This window comes from Fukomys damarensis, unplaced genomic scaffold (assembly GCF_012274545.1).
Source record: "Fukomys damarensis isolate Sample0158 unplaced genomic scaffold, DMR_v1.0_HiC HiC_scaffold_28, whole genome shotgun sequence".
NCBI classification, from domain to species: domain Eukaryota; kingdom Metazoa; phylum Chordata; class Mammalia; order Rodentia; family Bathyergidae; genus Fukomys; species Fukomys damarensis.
Genome location: NW_022900940.1, coordinates 26932076 through 26946538, shown reverse-complemented (window position 1 = coordinate 26946538; position 14463 = coordinate 26932076). Strand labels below are relative to the sequence as shown.

At 39.7% G+C, this 14463-nt stretch overlaps 1 protein-coding gene across 6 annotated transcripts in view; it reads left to right on the top strand.

The window, feature by feature from the left end:
- Window positions 1-14463, top strand: part of Lrrc3b (leucine rich repeat containing 3B) — an 88872-nt gene that overhangs the window by 57155 nt on the left and 17254 nt on the right. For 2 of the 6 annotated variants that reach the window (XM_010640172.2, XM_010640173.2), the window contains exon 2: window positions 5832-5904. The exons of the other annotated variants lie outside the window; for them this stretch is intronic. The gene's annotated coding sequence lies outside the window, so the exon portion shown is untranslated. The remainder of the gene's footprint in view (window positions 1-5831; window positions 5905-14463) is intronic. 6 annotated transcript variants of the gene reach the window in all.

Below are 14463 nucleotides of genomic sequence, written 5' to 3'. Positions count from 1 at the left end.
TCATGTGGTGGTTTTCTGAGAAACTATGTTTCCTTTTGCTTTAGTATATGTGGTGTCAGTGTGGGCACTGGTTTTTAACAGCTTTTGTTTTATTGTGATCAAAAGAAATAAGCCAGGTGTGGTGGCCACTGCCTGCAATCCTAGCATTCTGGGAGGCTGAAGCAGGTGGATGATAAGTTTGAGCTCAGCTTGAAGAAATTAATGGCTTAGTGAGAACTTTTCTCAAAATTTAAAAATATTTTTAAAAGGACAGGGATATAGCTCAGTGTGAAAATCATGGTTTAGTCCCCAATATCACATTTTTAAAAAGGAAAAGATAAAGTATGGTCTTGCCAAACACAGATTTTCAAATATCACCTAGAAGCATTCTTATTTAGAAAGACAGCTTTATCTTTCATCTTTCTTATTTTGTTGTTAACCATAAGATTTTGTTGTAAAAGCTAAAGACTAAAAGTAATACTGGACAAAGAAAGGAGCACCCGTTTCTTTGTACTCTTGGTATTTGTTTTTGTTACTCATATATTACAAATAAGACTTAAATGCTGTGGTCTAGATTGAACTTTTAAAAAATAACTTTTGAGAAAGTGAAAAAAAATGGAGGAAAAGGTGGAAGGTGAAATTATTAATAAAAATATTTTTTCCTTTTTTTTTTGGAAGTACTAAGGATTGAACCCAGAACCTTCATACTCAATGTAACTGAATGTAGGACTTTCACACTGAGTTAAGTCCCCAGCCTCTTATATTTAATTCTTTCTATTTTTAATAGCTAGGATTGTGCCTCCATACATGACTGGCTACTTTCTGTTCTTACTGACAGTTCCTTATACTTTTTTATTCCTTTGTATTTATGAAAGTTCTTTTAAATATAGTTAACATGATGTCATTCCTTTGGGTCTCACTAAATTGTCTGAACAAACATAATTATAGGTACAGATTTTGTGGGGGAAAAGCTTGCAATATTGAATATCTAGTTGCAATAGAGAAATTGATTTGAAAACTAAGATTGATTTAAATATATTTATTAGAACACATAGTAGCACATTAAACCTCTCTTTTTCAGTTAGTAGGGGAGGAACAGACCTAAACCCTATTATTTCTTCTCAGTAAGAGACAATATTCCATGTTTATGAGTTCAGGCTCTGGAATTGCCAGATCTGGATCTGCCAGATCTAGATCAAAACAGCCTTTGCAACAAGCTTAAGCTTCTTTGAGCCTTGATTTCCTCTTCTGTAGAAAGGGTTGATAATCATTTACACTTTTCAGGGCGGCACCGGAGAGGTGCAGTACGATGGTGTGCTGTGTATTAAGCTTATGGTGCGAAGTTGGGGAGAAGCAAACGTCAGCCAACACAATGGTGTTATTCTTATCACTATCTTGTCATTAACGTCAATCACTGTCTGGGAGTGGAGGAACAACCAGATGGTTGAAGATCCTAGTATAAATCAAAATATTTGAAACAAATAAATGCTCTTTAATGAATATTTTAAATGATTCATTTAATGTCAGTATATGCAACCAAATTTAGCAATGAGATCCAGTTTACACTGTAGCCAAGTTAGATCATTAACCCCTAATCTTGTCTGGACACAGGATGTGACAGTAGCTTTGTAACCAGCTCCTCTTCTTGCCTAGCTCTTTCATTTCACATTCCCTTGTCTTTCTTACACATCACCTAGGATGGAGACCTCTTCTGTACATAGCTTGCAGCTCGTTATTGCTCTTTCCCGACAAACTCTCCAGTTCACCTGCTCTTCCTTCGCTGCCTCTCCACCCCTGCGTCGCCCCCACTCCCGTGCATGCACACTTGACCCTGCAGGAGAGAATGTTGTTCGGTTGCCCTCGGTCAAGTCATGTGGTGGTTTTCTGAGAAACTACGTTTCCTTTTGCTTTTGTTCCTGGTGGGAAACACTTTTTATTTTCCCCCAGGAAGTCCTGTCATTGAGATGGGAAAATATGTTTTCTGGCCAAATGCTACTAGAAAGACAGTTGCCAGCCTGTGCAAAAACTAAATGCTCCTTTTGGAAGTGGCTACTGTTCATGTTGAAGCAGGACCGGACTTCCCTGCAGCTCCCTCCTTCAAAGTTCTCACATCAGGGGCAGCATTAGCCCAGTGAGACGTTTCTTCCCCTTCTCATTGTATACTAGATGTGGTATTCGGCCCCAGCACATTAAGTATCAAAAGATTGCTGTTTTTCTTTCTTTGACATCAATTAGCTCTCTATTTCCTCTTTTACTTTTCTACTGTGTTTACCCAAAGCAATGCAAGATCTGAGATTTCCTAATTTATACCCTGTGTTTCTCTTCACAGGCATTCTACAGCATAACAATCCCATCCTCATATTTTATGTCAGTTAAACTCAGGCAGTTTAATCCCAACATCTTATTTATTCAAGCCATGCTTACTTACAGGGAATGCTGGGAATTCCAGGGCACTGCTTGGGAATAGGAGGAGGTTAAGAAAGGTTAGAACCACCAAGGAAAACAGGCTGCTAAGAGGCTACATGGGGTTTCTCTTTTCCCTGCCAGGAAAGGGACAAACCATGCCTATAGGAACATGATAAACAAATTATTATAGGATGGCTTTTTAACACTACCACTGTCTAATCCGTTGGGTAAATTGTGTAGCAACTGGAATCTCTGAATATACAGCATATTGGTGTCTGTCAAGTCTGATCCTTAATCCACAGGACTTATTCCTGTCAATATTTTGTCAGGAGCCATCCGGATAAATTGTCCACGATGGACGTGTCCCATTTCTGGTGGGAAATCAAGCCAGTTTCGGTGATTTGATCATTATTCAGTCGGGATCATAACTGAGTGAACAATTTCCCAGAAACTTCATACCCTCCCCTTTTTGAAAATAAAGTTGGGATCATTCTATACCTCTCTGTAAAGTCTTTGCATTTTCTGATAGTGGCCAGAGAAGGGTACAAACAAATTGTACAGAACCATTTGAGTTAGCTGTTTTCCATAAAATCAAGTCAGTCTCAGTCAATAAGCATTTAAGGGACCAAGTGGCATCAAAACTCAGGCAGGTTAGTTGGAATATCTTGATGATATTCTAGCACTGACTATGATATGTGCATTGTCTGCGCTTTATCTTCTATTCACTATTAGTACATGTTTACAGTACATAATGATCATGTTCATTGTGGGCACTTGGTGCATTCACATAACTCATCTTCTTTTATTTCCCTTTCCCTTTTGTCCCACTCCCCCCATTTCTAGGTCCTCTTCCCATTTGCCAAAGATCTCTCTCCCCAACTTTTTTGTTTTTTTTTTGTACTGGAGATAGAACTCAGGACCTTGTGCTTGGGAGGCAGGCGGCAGCACTACTAAGCTAAATCCCTGGCCCTCTCCCTATTTTTTATTGTCTATATTTTATCTTGAAAATCTCTTTAAATTATTTGTTTTAGGTTTCTCTTATAAGATTAGCTATGCAGTATTGAAGCTTGTGTGTCTGATTTCTATTTCTTCTCTGGAATGTCTAGTCCTTTACTTCAACTTTCTTAATGATAGTATTAATAAATGGACATAGCAATCCATTTTGTGCTGCTATAACAAAATACCTGGATAATATATTATGAACAGAAATTTGTCTGTCATGATCTTGGAGGCCAGGAAGTCCCCAGCATCTAATGGCAGCCTTCTTGCTGCGTCATCAGATGGTAGAAGCCTAAAGGGCAAATAGGCAAAATAAGTACTCCTTCTATTGACTGGTTGATTGATTGATTTCGAGGATTGAACCAAAGGCCTTCCCACAGAGCTATATCCCTAGCTCATTTTTACTTTTTATTTTGAAACAGGGTCTTGCTAAGTCACTAAGTTGTCCAAGCTGGTTTTGAACTTATGATCCTCCTGCTTCAACCTCCCAGAGTGCTGAGATTACAGGCATGTGTCACCATACCCATCTTCATCCTTTTATAATGGCAGTAGTGTCAACCACAAGAGCAGAGCCCTTGCGAGCTAATCATTTCTCAAAGTTCGCTCATCTTCATACTGTTTCAATGACAATTAAATTTCATCATGAGTTTTAGAGGGGACAAACATTCAAGCTCCACGATTGATTTTCTGTAAACATATTTAACAAGCTCAGAGTGAAATAATTATTCCTGTAGCATTCAGAATCCTGATTTCACCATCAGCAGTTCTCTGTTACCTTGTTTACACACATACAGTATTGAAATATGTACAGTAGTCCAATAAAATTTTCTCTGCCTTCTTGACTTTGCTTGACTTTCTCATTTCTTAAAATGATATTCCCCCTTAAATCCCTGTTTGTCAAAGTGCTCCTCATTTTACTAGTATGTGACCATGGACAAGTCATTAAATATTCTGACTCTCTGATCCTTTATCCGTGGAAGGACAGTATTTGATTGAAACACTAAGGAGAGGCTCCATAATGCAATCATAATAAATGAGCCCCAAATTTCAGGAGCTTAAAAGTACAAAGTTTATTTCTCATTCATACTAATGTGTCCAACACGGCTCAGTGAAGGGACCTGCTCTCCCTAGTTACTCACTCACCTACCCGAGAAGACTGGGACTGGGGGTAACTTGGAAGCAACACTTAAAACTCATGTCAGTTCTGCTCAGAATTCATTCGTCAAAGTGATTACATGGCCACATCCAACTTCAAAGAGAGTAGAGAAGGGCAATTCTAACACTTCCTAGAAGAAGCAGAGCTGCAAATCTGGTGAAGCATCGGAATGGTTACCTTATCGTGTGTAAAGGTACACGATAAACCCCGAGACACCATCCACCTCAATGTGGTTATGGAGGAAAGAGAGGAAAAAAGAAATGTGCATATAGATAGATAGATAGATAGATAGATAGATAGATAGATGTCTATATAGATATCTCAATATATGTCTCAATTCATGAACTCAATTCTCTTTATGATTCTGTTTGCAAAGTGAATTGGATGAGAACAGAATCAAATTCCTCCCTAAGATCGACATTAAACCTAACCATTGAATGTGATTCAGTTCTTGTCCAACTCAGTTTTCAAGCAGAATCATGGAAAGAATCAAGTTTCTGAACTGAGGTACCATGGGAAATCTTCTATGTACCTTATTTTTAAAAATAACTTTGCACTATTCTAATTTGAGGTCTATGCCTTTATTTATCCGGGTACTTTAATTGATGGGTGTTTTTTATAAAGCAATTCAGAAAGATCTCTTTTTCATGAATCTTCACTCTGAGCAGTTTCCTGCTCTTTCTGTCTAATGCCATTCAGTGGTTCAGTGGTAGAGTAAGTACAGATGTGCTCCACCAGTAACTTACTCCAGTCTTTCAGCTGTCTTTCCCTGGTAGCAAACATTATCTCAGATTGTCTCACCAACAATTCCTCCAGCTAGAAAAGATCAAGTTCTTAGGTTTAGCCAAAGATGATTACTTGCTCATTAATGGACTCATTCACGGTATAAGATATTCTCAGGTTGCGCTTCTTTTTCTTGTACCAGGGGTTGAACTCAGGACCTTGTGCTTTTGAGACAAGTGTGGTGCCACTGAGCTAGATTGCTGGCCCAGGTTGTGCTTCTTACCACGCCTACATGAGCTCCATGAATGTTCTCTTTTCTGTTCTTTTCCCAATGCTAGGGCCTAATATGAATGTCCTAATTTTCATGAATTATATAGTCACTGCTTCTTAGTGATCTATGTTCCTTATAACTTCAGCACTGCTTCTTTCAATATTTAATTTGAAGCCAAACTTTTTATTCAGTTCTCATTTGGATCATCCATAGTTTTTTTTTTTCTTTTCTCCTGCATCTTCCACTTCCCTAACTTGCATTTCTTTTTTAATGTGTCACATTGCTTCTCTTCTTTAGGACTATACCAACCTTGAATGCAAAACTAAATCTTCAACTCAGAGCAAATGATACCCTGCACATCCCAAAGAAGGTGAGAAAAAAGTAGTGACTATAAACTACTATGTATTGAGATTCCAGGGAAAATGAGATTTGACATGCAAAAGGCTTGTTGAGAACCTTTGGGAATGGCATTTGTGAAAGGCATCAGAAGGACTGGAGACGAGTGGACCGATGGCAATGTAAGCTAATGCCACAAGCAGCTCAGGAGCTAGAGGAACCCTTCAGAGCTACTCTAAATTGGCCTGAGCTGGCTTTTTTACTGATTTGGGCTGACTAGAAGTAAAGTTGCTCTCTGCTACACAATCCTGGAAAGGTCCTATACCTGAAAGCTCTCTGCACCAGCACTACCAACAGCTAAGACAGGCCTCTCATTGCCGGGGAACCTGGGTGGCACCTCAGAGTGGCCACTGCAGTCAGAGAATCAGGAAATTGGAGACCACAGTCCAGTTCCTTCTTGGTTCGTAACCTCAGAGTGAAGAAGGTCATTCGGTCTGCCCCAGCGTTCCAACACCTACTTGTGTTGGTGACAGTGTCTTTAAAGGCAGAAATATATATTTTTCCTCCTTTTGCAGCCTTTAGTGTTTTCATATAGCCTTTCCTTGCTTCTGTGCTTGCTGGCCTTGGCATGGACCTTTAAGGAGCCCCCTCATTTCCTCTTTGCTGCTATGACTGTGAGTGCACCCTCTGCATGGAAATGCTCGAAATATGGTCTCGCATTCCTTTCTTCTAGTTCCGATGGGCTCATGTGCTTCCGAACATCAGTTTGTTTAATACAATTTGGAGTATTCTCTGCGGCAGGCTGCTGCTGAGCATATCATTCCTGTGCCTTTTCTTCGGAAAAGCTACAGTTGGAGCGCGCTCCCCACTTTCTCCTTTCATCCCACAGAACAGTTCCATACAGCCTACTCGATATTGCCTGGCAGCACAAGGGACAGGAATAGCAAGCAGAACTGAAACCCACAGAAGAGCTGCAGCCTCCTCCTGCCTTGTATACTTGTAAGCTGAGCTGCTAACAAGTGGCAGAATTGATTCATTTGAATTTCATCTCCTTTCATTTCCTCTGCTTTCCCTCTGGTGCTGGTCATAATGAGCAGTGAAAATGACCCAGAGCAGAGGAGGCAGATGGAGACGGAAGAAGCAGGGGTTGAGATAATCCGCAGTTTAAATAGTCAAGAATGAGCCGTGGCTCTGCTACCTCCCACAGCTCCTTTCATCCCACAGTGGCCGCTGCACAAACCTGCCAGCCAAGGAGCCATTTCACAAGTAGCCGCTGGAATGATTTTTGTTTTTTCTTGCTATGCACTATCTCATTACATCTTCCATCTTGTTCCTCTCAGAAAGAGCTCAAGCTCTCCTGGCAGCCTGGGAGGACATAACACGGAAGCTTCCAAGGGATGAATATTTAAAAATAAAGCTATCCTCACAGTTCTTTTTAGCTGCTGCGGTATCTCCTCTTTTCTGGTCAGTAAAGAATGCTCTCCTCTGAGGGGAGGCGCACATTTTAAATAAAGGAACACAGCAATTAGAGCAGTGCTTCTTTGTGCCAGGGGAAAAAGTTCAGCCAGGCCAGGAACTATTTGCCAGCACCAGCGAGCATGCCTCTCCTCATCCTACCCCCATTGTCACAGCCCGGAAGACATATTTCAGCCATCCGCTCTCTCTGGGTTCTGGCTGCAGTCTAGCAAATATGGCTTGTGCTATAAATAATTATTGGCAAGTTGTAAACAGATCTGTTCAAATCCCCAAACAGAAAAGATCGTACTCCCTGGAAAGTAGAAGCATTGGCTCTTTAGGTAACCAAGACCTCAGTTTCCTCATCATAGAACGAGTACCACCTGTTTCTGTAGCTGGAGCGACCTCAGAATCCGCAGCGTGGAGATGATCACCGGGACTGCAGGGAGTTGCAGCAGCTGAGCAAAGGAGCCCTGGCACACTCTCAGATGTTCCATGTCCCTGGGGGTTTTAACCATGTCTTTCCTCCTAAACCCCAGACGAGGTAGAGAAGGGGAAAGGGAGAGTGAAAATTTCACTTAGTACAGATTCAGTCTCCCCTGCCTCTCACTCCCCGTAAATGTCTGAGGTCCACATTTCCACTGTGTGCTTCGGAGATCTATGGGCTGTGCCAGTGTCACCGGCTTGATAACAGTATATCCAGGACACCGGTACTGGTCCCAACATGCTAAACGATGGTAACCCCTCATAGAACCGGGCCTCTTGTTGACCAGGGCCATCTCTTGGTCACTTCTAGGTGAATGCAGCATCCTCCCTCCCTGAGATGTAGCCAGACGTTCCTTTCATGAATCGGATGCTTCCTTGCCCATTTCCCCAGTGAGAGGGGCCTTTTGTTTTTATTTTGAATCTCATTGCACAACGAGCCTGTCACAATTAGTGGCTCTCTCCCCCCCCCCTCCATTTCCACCTGGACTGCACTCAGGTGAAAGGCGCAGTACCTGGACTGCACTCAGGTGAAAGGCGCAGTCTTCACTGCTAAGGGTAGGAGTCCAGCCCTCATCTCGTCAGATTGTTAGGTTCTTGAGAAGCTCTAGCATGCCTCCAGCTACTCAGCTTGCACTGAACAAGCATGTTCTGAGCACTGTGCCATCAGCCTGCAGCCAGCTCTGGGAATGCCCACAGCTGTGACATTCAGATGGTGGGCAGGCCCAACCACACATGGATGTTTTGCTGTGTTACGTACAATCCTCCCATCTGTGACTTTAGGAGTTGCTGAACCGGAAATAGAGAAAGGGAAAGTAATGCCCAGGTGGGCTCTGCTTCTGCTCAGACTGAGTGTTACTAAATCAGGGAGTCAAGGATACCATGCAAGCCATATTGTCTTCCTGTCTCATAAGCTGTGGCTCTGTGTAAAGCAAAAAGGAGCCCGGAAGTTAGAAGTAACAGGTTGCACCTGATCATATATGCTTGTACGGACTGTATAAAAGTTAGCTTGACACTGTAGCTATTTGTCACAATTCCTGAAACTATCCCATGGACAATGAAACTGGGGACTGCATGCTAATAAGATGGTGGTCTGCTTTGTAAAACCTGTGAAAGCATTTAGCAGACGTAAGATGGGGATTTATGTTATCTTGTTCTGGAAATAGCTGTCTCTCTCCTGCTCCACTTCATTAGCATCTCTGGACTGATTCTTCTCATTTTTACTTATCTTACCTGCCAGTTGGTTTGCTGAGACAGAGAAATTGCTAGGATGGGGAATGCAGTTCAGACATGTAAAGTGGCTGTCATGTCTGAGCAAGGACATAGGGGAAGTCTCACTGTGAAGTGCAGACAATTAAATGGGATTGGAAAGTTTTATTTGGCTTGTTGTTGACAAAAGTTAAGTCCCTGGGTAACTGTTAATTTTTCCGGGTGGTTCCCAGAGGTAAAATCAAGGCAACTCACAGCAACAAATTTACTTGTGGAAATTTGATGAACTGCACACTATGGAAAAGATAGCATAATCTCAGTTCTGACTGCCTTTTTTCCCCCCTTTGGAGTTTCTTTCTTCTGAAAAGAAGATTTCTTTTGATTAGAAAAAAAAAAAACATATCTAACTAACTGAGAAGGTTAAGGGGCCAGGTGGAGATCAGAGGAGCCAAGTATTTCTAGACAGGCTGCGAGGCATGTATCTAAAAAGTGATGCCTCCTTAACCTGCTGGCATAATTAGATAGACAGAAGGCAGCCTGTCTGTTAACTCTTCTGTTAGAACTGAATTTCCATCAGTAATACTCAGACAAGTTCTTTGTGTGACTTTGTGACTTTTGGTTTTACATTTTGTCTTTTACTTTTAGGAAAACTTAGTTTCTTTGAAAAATATATATCACAGGAAAAAATTAGTGAAGAAAACTATGATCTTGAACAATCTCCTTTCCAACCCTTGAGAAAATAAAATTTTAAAACATACACAGAGACAAGTGTATCGGCACATGCCTGTAATCCCAGCCCTCCATAAAGATGAGGCAGGAGGATTGCAAATTTAAGCACAGCCTGTATATCTTAACAAGATGCTGTCTCAAAATAAAAATAGGGGGCCAAGGATGTAGATCAATGTGGTTCAATACCGAGCACCCCACCAAGTACACATTCAGGTTACTCAACAGAATGAAAATTGTAAATTTGAAATCAAGGCTAAATTATATGAAGGTTAGAGCTGATTTATACACCACTTAGCTTTTGCTAGTTGGCGGGTAACAATTCCAGTTTGATAGGTAGTAGTTCTGTAAAGGAAAATTATGAAACTCAGAAGAGCTGTTTTTGTTATAAGGAGATTCTTGGCTATTTTTCCATGTTATACATTATCTGTGTAATCAGTCTAATTTCAGACCTCTTACCCACACCACTGATTCTGTTACAAGATTTTTGAATTTCTGCCTAGGAAAAACACTGAATGAGTGGGTAATCTGAGTATATGTACATCATTTTTCTATTCATCTTTCACTGAAATCAGAATCCAGGCATCAGTTGGTCTGTGGTCATCAGTCTGAGCAAATTGAGTGAGAATGTATTTGTGTGAGGCTGAAGTTCTGGATAAGGCTTCTTGGGGAGTAAATGGCCAAAATTAGATGGGAAGTGAAATTCCTGAGATTCTACTCTCCAGGCCTAATTATGGAGAGTGGACTTCATAGGCAGAACATTGGAAGAGAACCTCTTACTACCCAGAAGCTGGCAACAGTTCCTAACTCAGTAAAATGTTATTCATTTGAAATAATGTATGTTATTGAAATAAAGAATTTGTTTCAAATTCTGTATGGTACAAATTGCCATACACAGCATTTAAATCTCTGGAACCTTTGTTTCCTTTGTGGCCATCTCATCTCTCTGATATTTTTCTAATGTGTTTGCAGCACAGCTTCTGAAAGAACCAGCTAAGCACACACACACACACACACACCCCCAGAGAGAGAGAGAGAGAGAGAGAGAGAGAGAGAATTACCACACAGGCTCTGTTTTTAAAAATGTGCTTAAAAGAGAAATTCTGCAAAGAGAGAAATAGGTTACAATGATTATACTCTGACTTGTGGCAGACTCTGTTCTAAGTACTTTATCTAAATGATCTCATTTAATCCTTACTACAAATAGAAAAAGAAAGGCCTGCTGTTATGTGCATTTTACAGATGGAGAAACCAAGGCAAAGCAAATTTATTAAATGAACTGGGGCTTAGACTCAGACAGTCTGATTCCTGAACTCCTAACTGCTGGGCTACAGTGATAGAGCACTAATTCCACACCAGGCAGTGCACCAGACAACAGGGATATATGAGCAAACAATATTTAAATTTGTTATTCACATTTGACCTTAGAATTGCACAAATGTCTTTTCATCTGTGTATCAGTTTTTCTGGGCTGCTTGGATGTTACCATAACAACTTGGAACATTATTGACTGTGATTGTCAGCAAATAGAATGAAATAATTTGGTTTCTAATGACAATGGAATCAGTGGTGCCCTTTAACATTTAGAAATTACAACATTTTGGAATTAGGTCTTTAGTATACTTTTATTAAGAAGCACCCTCTTTGATGAGTTATTAGTCTATCTGTTAAATATCAATTGTGACAAGAAACATAAATATATTAATGTCATTAATCATTAAAATAGTCATGTATATTAATTAATTTTAGCTACAAAGTAAAGACTCAAGTAGTGGTATTTATTGTTCATAAACTGATGAGTAGTATGATAGTTCTTCACAATAGTGGCAGGGCTCATTCATCGGTCTGTGGTCAGCTGCAGACTGAATAGCTGGTGCTAATGATCCAGGCTCAGCTTTTCATACATTGGCCCTATGCCTGCTGGGAACATCGAGTCCTCCTTTATATGGTCACTCATCATCTAACAGCCTATCTAGGGTTTGTTTACATGTGGCTTCCCTTTTGGAAGGGCCTCGGATCAGAACTGGCGTAATGTCATTTCTATCAAAGTGATTCTGATCAAAGCAAATCCCAAGACAACCTAGATTCAAGGAGGCTAAAAACAGACTACTTTTTGATGGGAGTAGGTTTAAGGTCACATAATAATAGAACACAGATGGTACAGGTTGAGGAATAGGGGAAGCCACTTTTGGAAATAATCTGCCAAACCATGTGAGATACATACTATCATAGTCGTTTTATAGATAAGAACACAGAGGCCCAGTATTAATTTACATTCCTAGAAATTCACAAAATTAATAAATAGTTAATTCCTTGCAATGACAAATTGTTAAATAAGAATATTAGAAAAACTTAAATATGTCAAACTTCAAAACCTCTTTCTAAAAACAGCCTTGTATAAGGTTTTCAAGACCTTTATGAGTTATATTCTTAAATAATCCTTTCAAAAGTGGAGACTGAATATGATGAAATCTCAAAGTATAAAATTCCAACATAATAATGCACTTATTTGCATTTACTTACAGGTATAAATCACTTTAACCAAGGGATATTTAATTGAACAAAAGTGACCCTTAGTGATAGCTATACTTACTGACGTTGACCATCTTTGCTGGCACAGACATTAGTTGGCGTTGGGTGTTTCTCTGGTAATACTATGTAGCTGGTAGCGATCAAATGCAGATAGAATTCTTATTTGCAAAACATGTTGCCTCATACTCCCCCAGCACATTTGTAAAGGAAGGGGTTTAACTACAGTAGTTGCTGTAGAAATAGTGTCCAATGTACTTCGGTAGATCTGCATTTAGCAAGTATCTTCTTCTATGGATTTTTACAATACAAAAGTTATGAAGGTTGGAGGCACCTATGGCAGAGAGCCTCATATATTAAAAAAATTCTGGGTTAAAGGTTAATTTATTGAAGATTCTTGAGAGTTTTAACAGGCTGAGGTCCATTAATTTCCAAAGATGTTTTTCAGACTCACATGACATTAGGCTATTCATTTGACAGAATTCTTAGTCACTTAGCTTTCTACAGAACTCTTGGAAAATTCAAAAGTAGCTCTGACCCCTTTTCAGATATATTCAGAGTCAGCAATGTTTGTCAGGCAAGACAGACACTGGCAAACACATATCAGAAATCCATGAACTAGGTAATAGTCTCATTTATTGTTGAGGAAACTGAGATTCAGAAGAGTTCATTGGCTTAACCTAACATCCCTGGCTGGTATCAGAACTAAGAGTTGAATCCGGTTTTATCTTGCTTCAGGGCTGAAAAGTCTCCTGTATATTATGCTAGCACTCAAAAACTTTAGGTAATTGTCCAGGGGGCTTGCTGGTAAGGAGAGCCACCATGTCTCATATACTTTTACATCTTCTGTAACTCCTAAAAGAGATTAGGGTATCAGTCAATGCCTACTGGCCAATCTCATTTCTTGCCTAGCTATTGTTATGATCATGCTCATGGCAAGAAGTTACAACAGCTGCAAATGGTATAAGATAAAAATTAAAATTCTTCTCAACAAAATCAGCCTTCGGGTTCTTAGAGGTAAGATAATTGTATTTTTAAAGTTTTTCTTCCCACTTTTTATAGCTCTTGCCACTGCGTGTGTGTGTGTGTGTTTGTGTGTGTGTGTGTGTGTGTGTGTGTGTGTGCATGAGCATGCATACATCTTTCTGTTCTACACAAATGGGATCATAATGCAAATTTTTCTCTCAGTGATATATATTTGACATTTGAAAATCCAGATTTAATGATTGCTTTTTTTTTTTGGTACCAGGGATCGAACATGGGTCCTTGCTCTTGCGAGGCAGGCCACCGAACCGCTGAGCTAAATCCCTGGCCTGATTGCTTTATTTTTTTTATTGATACACTATGTCTATTTTATTGATCTATTTATAATGAATATTTAGATTAATTGCTTTTCTACTTTATTAATATCTTTCTTTTTTTGCTATAACAAACAGCGATTCAAAAAAAAGAAAGCTTATACTCACATCTTTGCAGAGCTTTATTTTTCATGGAAAATACATAAAGGCATCATTTTCCCCAGTGACTCTTCTTGGGAGAAATAGTGAGCTATTGCTAAGAAGTTGTCAAAGGAGCTGTAAATAAACTCATTTTTAATACAATTTTTTTTTTTTTTTACCAGGGATCGAATTTGGGTCCTTGCACTTGCAAGGCAGATGGCGGACCACTGAGCTAAGTCCCCAGCCCCTTAATTCAATTTTTGCCGAAAAGTAGGACCCTGCCTTCCTGACCTGCTGTGTTCTAACCGGGACACAAAAGGACTGAGGCAGTGGTGCCCACCTGATGCTATGAAGACAAAGGTCTACAAAGTCTTTGATCAAGAGGGAGTAGTTCAGCCTCTTCAAGCTGCTACTTTCGCCTTGGAACAGCCTAGCTTTATGTAGTTTACTCTAGATGCTATGAACACAGACATATATCACTAGATGCATGTAACAATTACTCATCACATTTTCCAGTGATTCTCCAAATTACATAGATTATGAGTGGAATTATTTTAATCCCATATTCTTTATGATATAAAAATGAGAGATAAACTAAACATCTAACTGAAGAATAGTGCATAAAAGACCATAATAGTAAACCTCCTCATAGTAGCTCAATAGATCATGACCATTCAGAACCTTCAGAATGACAGAAACACAAAATTGCTACCTATGTTAAAGTAGTAATTGTAAAATAATGTATATATATA